The sequence below is a fragment of the Rhinopithecus roxellana genome, chromosome 5 (assembly GCF_007565055.1).
Source record: "Rhinopithecus roxellana isolate Shanxi Qingling chromosome 5, ASM756505v1, whole genome shotgun sequence".
Taxonomy (NCBI): domain Eukaryota; kingdom Metazoa; phylum Chordata; class Mammalia; order Primates; family Cercopithecidae; genus Rhinopithecus; species Rhinopithecus roxellana.
The window spans coordinates 120,031,863-120,038,423 of NC_044553.1; positions in this window are offsets into that span (position 1 = coordinate 120,031,863).

The window sequence follows — 6,561 nt, forward strand, 5'->3', positions numbered from 1 at the left end:
GAGGCAGGGGTAGGACCAGGGCATACGCAGTTATGCTAGTGAGGTGTACTCTGATACCCCCCCGTACAGTCTGAAGTCTACAGGAGTTGAAAGAGGTGTGCAGGTGGGCCAGGTATCCCTAGCAGTGGTTTCTATTTGTGGCAGCCAAATGGTGAGAGCAAGAAGGTGGAGAGGACTGTGGAACCTTTGCAAGGCAAACCAGTGAGAGTAAGTGCCTGGTGGGCCACAGTGCCTTGGGGGACGTAATGGTTGTATCTCCAGAGATGAGTAGATGCTGGCTTCCTATTTAACATCAGTCCAGTCCCCTAAACGCCTCCGTCGGTGGGCCTGGCATTCTTCCAGACTCCCCTCAAACCATGTTTCCAGCAAACGCCCTGCCATCAGCCTTACTCCCACGCTGATTACTGGCTCTCAGCACATGTATGTTTCATTTACACTGTGCTGCTGTTTTGGAATTGTTTGCAAGTTGTGTCATATGTGTATGTTGTGTCTAAAGTGGATAGAGGCCTCTGAGATCAGGATCTAGTTTTCTTGAATCATCGTCCTCTTCCTCCACAACCACCACCAATAACTGGCACCAAACACAGGGCATTACGTAATGTGGACAAAAATGCTTGTAAATGAGTTCATGTCACAGACACTCAGAAGTTTGCCCCCACTGTGAACAATGTAGAGATGAAAGGCTTTGTTTCCAAGCCTCTCTCATGTTCTCAGGAACATGGAGAGAGGAGCCCTCTACCTTTGCAGTTCATTCAATGGACTAGGGATCTACTTGCCCTCATAGGGTTCTTAGAATAAGGAAAAAAAAGCAGAATTCATGTTCCGCAACCTCACAGAACATATTTAGCTAGCAAGATTCTTCAAGAAGCTGGCAAATATTTTTTTTTTTTTTTTTGTGAGATGGATTCTCACTCTGTCACCCAGGCTGGAGTGCAGTGGCACAATCTTAGCTCACTGCAACCTCCGTCTCCTGGGTTCGAGCAAGCAATTCTCCTGCCTTAGCCTCTGGAGTAGCTGGGACTACAGGCCATACCAACACTCCCGGCTAATTTTTGTATTTTTAGTAGAGACGGGGTTTCACCATGTTAGCCAGGCTAGTCTCAAACTCCTCACCTCAGGTGATCCACCCACCTTGGCCTCCCAAAAGTGCTGGGATTACAGGCATGAGCCACCATGCCCGGCCAGAGCTGGCAAATAATTAAAACAATTTTCAGGCATCCCATCCTCCCAACTTCGCAGTTAAGTGTTAAAAGAAATTAGGCCAGGCTGGGCGCAGTGGCTCATGCCTGTAATCCAAGCACTTTGGGAGGCTGAGGTGGGCGGATCACAAGGTCGGGAGTTCGAGACCAGCCTGGCCAACATAGTGAAACCCCATCTCTACTAAAAATACAAAAATTAGCCGGGCATGGTGGCACACGCCTGTAGTCCTAACTACTCGGAAGGCTGAGGCAGAAGAATCGTTTGAACCCGGGAGGTGGAGGTTACAGTGAGACAAAATTATGCCCATTGCACTCAGGTCTGGGTGACAGAGCAAAACTCCATCTCAAAAAGGAAGAAAGGAAGGAAGGAAGGGAGGAAGGAAAGGAGGGAGGGAGGGAGGAAGGGAGGAAAAGAGGGAGGGTAGGAGGGAGGGAGGGAGGGAGGGAGGGAGGCAAAAGGAGAAGAGAAGAGAAGAGGAAAAGAGAAGACAGAAATTAGATGCCGGACATGGTGGCTCATGCCTGTAATCCCAGCACTTTGGGAAGTCTAGACGAGAAGATCACCAGAGGACAGGAGTTTGAGACCAGCCTGGCCAACATGGTGAAACCCCATCTCTACTAAAAATACAAAAATTAGCCAGGTGTGTGTACGCTTGTAGTCGTAGCTACTGGGGAGACTGAGGTAGGAGAATTGCTTGAACTTGGGAGGCAGAAGTTGTAGTGAGCCGAGATCGTGCCATTGTGCTCCAGCCTGGGCCACAAGAGTGAAACTCTGTCTCAAAAAATAAACAAATAAAAATAAAATAAATTAGAGTCAGAAACATTTGCTTTGGTTTTGGCAAATCCAAAACAGCTTTTTCTCTTTCTTTCTTTTTGAGACGGAGTCTCACTCTATCACCCAGGGTGGATTGCAGTGGCATGATTTCGGCTCACTGCAACCACTGCTACCTGGCTTCAAGCAATTCTCCTGCCTCAGCCTCCCGAGTAGCTGGGATTACAGGCAGCTGCCACCGCACCCGGCTAATTTTTGTATTTTTAGTGGAGACGGGGGTTTCACCATCTCGGCCAGGCTGGTCTTGAACTCCTGACCTCGTGATCCACTCGCCTCAGCCTGCCAAAGTGTTGGGATTACAGGCATGAGCCACCTCACCCTGCCCAAAACAGCTTTTTCAAAAATTCTTTACTATGAGATTCTTTGAGATATCAACCTGTATAACTTAAATGACTTATTGACATTCTCAACTTTTCAGAAATGTATTTGGTTTAAATAAATAAATAAAGCAAGCAAGCAAGCAAAGGTGCAAATTCTCCAAAAAGGCCAACGTGCCGCGTGGCTCCTGGCCACGAGGGGGCATGGTCTCCCTAGTCCTAGGCTAAGGAACAAACGATGGGGACCCCCGCTGTGTCCAGCCTCAGCCTAGTGGAGCTGGGAGGAATGCCCTCTTGGCCAAGGTCCAGGAGTTCCAGGAGACTCCAGATCTCTTCTCCGGTGCTAGCAACTCCCCCGCAGCAGAGTGTATGTCTGCGGTGTAGAAAGCCACGAGTGCTCTAGGCTGAAGAGGAGGTCATGTTTAAATTACAGACTGAGCAAGAGTGCTGTGCTGGCAGCTTTGCCCAGGAGCTAGCAGGGCGGGTGGTGTCTGGGGCATGACCTTGGGTGGCTGTGGTGCTGGTTAGGGTGCTGGGTGGAGCCTGGCTGGTGAGGTTGGAGAGCATGGGCGTGGCAGCCACAACACAGATGGGACTACACAGAGCCTGTGGGAGCCACTCTGCCTGGCCAGCTGCTCCCAGCCCTGCCAGCATTGGGATTGTGTGGTCAAGGCAAAGACCATGCTTTTCAGCAAGGTCATCTGCAGTCTGGCTTCAATCTCCCTCCCTCCACATTACCTTTTTCAAAAGGACCTCATCTCCAGCGCAGCTGAATGATCTGCTCTTCCCAAAAATGACTTAAACTTTGCTTCATTGATTCATTTTTGCACTTACTTCGACACACAGCAAACACTAATAGAGCGCATGTGGTAGCCAGACACTGTGGAAATACAGGACCTTGTCTGTGACTTCATAGACATGATAGTTTTTGTTTGTTTGTTTAACAGAGTCTCACTCTGTTGCCCAGGCTGGGGTGCAGTGGTGTGATCTCCGCTCACTGCAGTCTCCACCTCTCTGGCTCTTCTGCCTCAGCCTCTCAAGTAGCTGGGACTACAGGCAAGCACCACCATGCCAGGCTAATTTTTGTATTTTTAGTAGAGATGGGGATTCACCATGTTTGCTGGACTGGTTTTGAACTCCTGACCTCAAGTGATCCACCCGCCTCGGCCTCCCAAAGTGCTGGGATTATAGGCATGAGCCACCACGCCCCGCCCATAGGCACTACAGTTTTATGCCTTCGAATCTTTATTCATGTTTTTCTATTTGTGGAAAATTCTCCTCGTTCCTCTCTGCCTGGCCAGATTTTACCATCTTTCAGTGACCTCCTCATGCCTCACCAACTCCAGGATCCCCCCTCTGATTACTCCAAAGTGAGAAAAGGGACCAGGTCCTTCTCATTCACTGTTATATCCTAAGTGACTAACAGGTGCCTGGTACAAGCAGGTGCTCAAAAATATTGACAGAATGAGTGAGGCAGTCTTGTCCATCTCTGACTTCACAGCCCTATTGCCCAAAACTTTCACTTCCAGTCTTGCCCATGACATTTCTCCTACTGCACTCTTGCGTTTATTACTACTCAGTGCTGGGTGGTTGGATTAGGCAGGGCTCTGGATTTGCCAGGAACAGAAAGGAATGTATTGGTTCATTGAACCACACCATGGGAGGGGCAGCAGGAACCACAGGGGTCTGAGAATACAACGTCTGGACACACTGCCACTGGCTTCTCTCATTGGTGTCTTCATCCTCTACTACTGCAGAAAGCCTTTTGCCACCCAGAAAATGGCTGTCAGCTGGTCAGGATTCACATCCTACCAGTTTAGCAATCCAAGAAGAATAGGATTTTCTCCTCCAATTACTTTTTTTTTTTTCTTTTTGAGACAAGTCTCACCCTGCTGGCCAGGCTGGAGTGCAGTGGCACAATTATAGCTTACTGCAGCCTCAACCTCACAGGCTCAAGTGATCCTTCTACCTCAGCCTCCCAAGTAGCTGGAACTACAGGTGTGTGCCACCATGCCTGGCTAATTTTTTAAATTTTTTGTAGGGATGGGGCGGGGGGGGGGTGTCTCGCTATGTTACCCAGGCTGGTCTCGAACTCCTGAGCTCAAGCAATCTGCCCACCTTGGCCTCCCAAAGTGCTGGGATTACAGGCGTGAGCCACTAAACCGGGTCTATTTTATTTATTGTTTGTTTGGGTTTTTTGTTTTTTTTTGAGATGGCATCTCACTCTGTTGCCCAGGCTGGAGTACAGTCACACAATCTTGGCTCACAGCAACCTCCACCTCCCAGGTTCAAGCGATTCTCCTGCCTCAGCCTCCTGAGTAGCTGGGATTACAGGCATGTACCACCACACCTCACTAATTTATATTTTTAGAAGAGACGGGGTTTCGGTATGTTGGCCAGGCTGGTCTCAAACTCCTGACCTCAAGTGATCCACCCACCTCGGCCTCCCAAAGTGCTGGGATTACAGGCGTGAGCCACCGTGCCGGGCCTTTCCCTAGACTTTACAGGAGCCTACAACAGTCCATCTTGTCCACTTGTCACCACTGCTGCGGGTGGGGTCATTTGTCCTGTCTGAAGGTGTGGAAATAGAATCCTGGTAGCCATGTTATGACTTGAGCAGTCACTTCTGGTTTTCCTTCTGAGAAAATCTTCTGAGCCCAGCTGTATGAGTAATATTGGCTTTTTGTCTCAAGTGGGAAATGGCTCTAAGACCGGTTTTTCTATTTGTGTTTCTTTGTTTATTTTGGTAGAAAGCAGACGGCAATACGTAAAACGGCATCTTCTTCAATGGTCTCAGGAGCACAGTCATCTCTAAAGAAGTATTCCTCTCCAAAGAGCTGCAGGCCTTCAACAGCCTTATTAGGGAATACTATTATACCTGTTTACTGAGGACACTGACGCTCAGTGGTAGTAACAAGCCCGAGGTCACAGAACTATGGTGGAAGGGAGGGGTGAAGACAAGACCCGTGGATCTAGATCCTGGTGCCAGAAGTTTTGCTTACATCCAGTCATTCAATCCGCACTGCAGTCTTCTGAGGTCAGAATCAGGCGACAGGTTCTATGAAGTTTACATGTCTTGCCCAAGGTCACAGAGGCAAACAGGGCTGAGATCTGCTGATTCCAAGCCCATAGTATTTTCACTTCAGGTCACCTTACCTCTCTGTGCTTGCACTTCCTAATCTGTGAAATGGGAATAATAATAGTCCATGCCTCTGGGTTTGTTGTGGGAGTTAAATGGAATGACACACCTGGCCCGTAGTGAGCTCTGTAAGTGGATGCTACTGTTGTTATCGTAATTTTATCACAAGACCTCCCTCTGGTCAGGAGTTGGCCACTCCCTGTTGCAGGAGAGCCAGATTCCGTGGGAGCCTCTTCGTGGCCCAGGTGCTCCTGAGGCTCAATGCAGGTGCTGGGAAAGTTTGCAACAGGAATAAAGGGAACAAAGGCTCCAGGTGCCTGTCGATGCTTTGTCTGGCTGGAGGCCAGCTTCCTGCTGGATCAGGTTGCTCTTGGCTGTCTGGGTTCATGGAGCTGACCCCTCCTCCCTGTCCCTGCCAACTGAGGGCTGAGGAATAAGCCTGGTGACACCAAACAGGGTCCATCATGGGCAATGTACTTCCTTTCTGGAACCCAGTGCTGGGATCTCACTGACTGAACCAGGAAACTTTGGGGCACTGAGAGAGACCTATTCTGGGTCCTCATTCCACAGTGTGGCCTCAGTGAACCGCCTCCCAACCTCTCCTGGAGGGGTAGTCTCGGGTGTAGAGGCGGCACCTGGAGTCCGAGACCTGGGTTTGAATGCCAACCCAGGATGGAGCACTGAAGTGACCTTAGACAAGCCAACTCTCTCTCTATCTCAATTTTCTACTATGAAGGTTCAGGAGGTTGTGCTGTTTCGTGCATAAAGCCCTTGCAAGCCCTTAAAATTCACTGCTGTCCCCAACACCACCTATAGGAGATGAAACTTTTTTCTTTTTCAGACGGAGTCTCTGTCGCCCAAGCTAAAGTGCAGTGGAACGATCTCAGCTCATTGCAACCTCTGCCTTCCGAGTTCAAGCGATTCTCCTGCCTCAGCCTCCCAAGTAGCTGGGATTACAGGCACATACCACCACACCTGGCTAACTTTTGTATTTTTAGTAGAGATGAGGGTTCACCACGTTGGCCAGGCTGGTCTTGAACTCCTGACCTCAGGTGATCCACCCACCTTGGCCTC